Below are 2,936 nucleotides of genomic sequence, written 5' to 3' on the forward strand. Positions count from 1 at the left end.
CTTTTTTTTTGGGGGGGGGGGGATTTTTAAAAACGTTTTCCTCCAGTTGTCCTCTCTTGTCTCCGGGAAGAAACAGATTTTCCGAGAACAGAAAAGGTTTGGTACCGGAAATCTGTCTTTAAAAAAAACAACCACAAAATGAATATTCCAGAACATAAAAACTTCAAATTCTTCACTTGAAAGAAACAGGAAGTTTCTGGGTCTACAATACATAATACATGCATTATCAGATAGTAGGACAACGTGACATCACCATTTATTGAGCTTTTTCTTTTCTATTTTTGTTTCTTTTTTTTTTGTTTCTTTTTTTTTGGGGGGGGGGGGATTTTTAAAAACGTTTTCCTCCAGTTGTCCTCTCTTGTCTCCGGGAAGAAACAGATTTTCCGAGAACAGAAAAGGTTTGGTACCGGAAATCTGTCTTTAAAAAAAACAACCACAAAATGAATATTCCAGAACATAAAAACTTCAAATTCTTCACTTGAAAGAAACAGGAAGTTTCTGGGTCTATAATACATGCATTATCATTTAGAAGAACAATGTGACATCACCATTTATTGGGCTTTATCTTTTTTCTTTTTTCTTTTTTGTTGTTGTTGTTGTTGTTGTTGTTGTTGTTGTTGTTGTTGTTGTTGTTGTTGTTGTTTGATTTTCTGTCCCCGTAGTTTTATGCACCCCGCATCATTTTGCAAAATTTGATCCTTTTTTTGCATAATTTCTGATTATTTTTCTTTATCATTCTTTGTTAAAGTGAACAGAATCGCATACTTTCACATTTTGTGCCCAGTTTGCATATTTCAGAATTTTTCTGGCATAAAACGACGGGGACAGGATTTTTTTAAAAAGTTTTCCCCCTGTTGTCCTCTCTTGTCTCCGGGAAGAAACAGATTTTCGGAGAACAGAAAAGGTTTGGTACCGGAATTTCCTTTTCTTAAAAAATCGTTCGACGTGATCAAATTCTGGAACTTACGACTCTGGCGCCTACTACAGACACTCCGTGTGGGCATTCTTGAGATATCCGATTTCCGTGAGAAGGATACATTGTATCGACATGCGGTAACACGGGGATCGTCAGGAACAAAAACAAACAAACATATTAAGCTGCACTATTGCGCGGACATTTGAAGCGCATTCCTGGGGAACTACAGCCATAGGTGTGGTTGGTCTGTGATGATACTGGCGAGGTGTGGGTGTGTGTGTGGGGGGGGGGGGCGAAAGGGGGGGGGGGGGTTGTACCACCCAGTCTCGGAGCCGTGTCTTTGTTTAGTGCAGCTGCAACATGAGCCCGGGACCACGGCACACCCAGCTCAGTTAGTCAAGCCAAAGGTAGGCTAGCGTACGATCTGTAGGCCTTCGGGTTAGACAAGCCAGTGGAGAAGTCAGAGAACCCATTGCTGGCAATGCTAGTGAAATTGTTGCCTTTGATTGGCTGATATAAACTCCTTGATGCTGATTGGCTTAAACTTAATCAATATTGGTGAAAATCAATCCCTTCCTTTTTGGCTGCTGGGCGATTTTGTTTTGCTTTGAAATACGTTTCTCTTCTCTTTTAACGACGTCTTAATCGTCGTCTCATACATTGTGTGTACCTACATACTATATGCTAATGTCTCACTGTGATAGGACCGAATCGGCGCCATGGAGTTTGGACCCCCCCCCCTCCCCCAATTCTCCCCCCTCCCCCCTTCTAAAAAAAGGAGAAAAAATTTCGATTGGAGGAAAACCGACCCATGGACTCCCGCTCCCGCGGGCGGTTTCGGGTCGTGTTTTCCTCTATGTAACAGCACCCTGAGCAGTGGTGTAGTCACGGAGTCTTGGCAGAAGATATTCGGAGACGTCTCCGTCGAGCACCCAGGAACTATTCGGAGACGCACTCCCGTACCGCGCGTTTGCTGCAGATCACCCATGTAACCTCTAGAACTGTCACAAATCAATTATTTTCAAGAACATTTCGAACCTAGATTATGACTGCAAAATATCAAATTACGGGTTAAAACAGGGGCCCCCATGAAACATCCCCCCCCCCCCCCCTCCCGATTTTTTTTCTTGGTTTAGAAGCGCAAAGCATTTTGATTGGTCTATCTCCGTCGGAGACGACTCCGAATAGATACTGCGCACGGGAGTGAGCGGCCATTGATGTGACGGGAGATACCTTATCCATCCCCCTCGTCTGCGCGTGGAGGAGTGACAAGCCAGTTTTAGCTGGACCCAGTCATGCAGATGGCGAATAAATTACACGCCTCTCGCCCCCAGCACGAAGTCATGGACGCTAAGCTATTTCTTTCTTTCTTTCTTTCTAAATTTTCTTTTGGTCAGTTTTTTCCCGTTTTCGCACTCCCCCCCCCCCCCCCCCCCCCCCCTTTCCACTCTTAAGCCTACATGCATCATCGCGGTTTTTGTTTGTTTGTTTTTTTATCGCCTGAGTATCATATCTAATGTACCCTAAGATATCCGAAATCACCCCACAGTGCGGGAGACATTGAACACACGTAAGGAAAACTTGGGACAGTGTGTCTTATGTACAAAATATTGTTCTTGGGTGACAACACTTCAACACAGCGTACATAAGAACGTATTATAAAATACTTTAAACCTTTAGTTTGATGTATAGAAATGCATTTCACACTCACTGGAAATCGCCCCACTTTTATACACATCTGTTCATGTTCACTTGAAATCTTCCCATATCATTGTAAAACAAAGCTCAGTAATGCCCCTAATAACAAGTTAGTTTTTGCAGTGATGAACAGAGATGAAAAGTGTTATTTTCCACGTTAGTTTCCGAGACTGTCAACGTCTGGATTTGATGAGAGCACAGCATTCATGAAGGTACTTCATTTCATCATCATCATCATCATCCAGTGCCAGATCTGCGACAGACATCGACGATCATGATTTTCCATTCATTCCTTTGCTCGGGTGCTCTCAGAAAAGCTACG

The sequence above is a fragment of the Aplysia californica genome, unplaced genomic scaffold, assembly GCF_000002075.1.
Source record: "Aplysia californica isolate F4 #8 unplaced genomic scaffold, AplCal3.0 scaffold00797, whole genome shotgun sequence".
NCBI lineage: Eukaryota > Metazoa > Mollusca > Gastropoda > Aplysiida > Aplysiidae > Aplysia > Aplysia californica.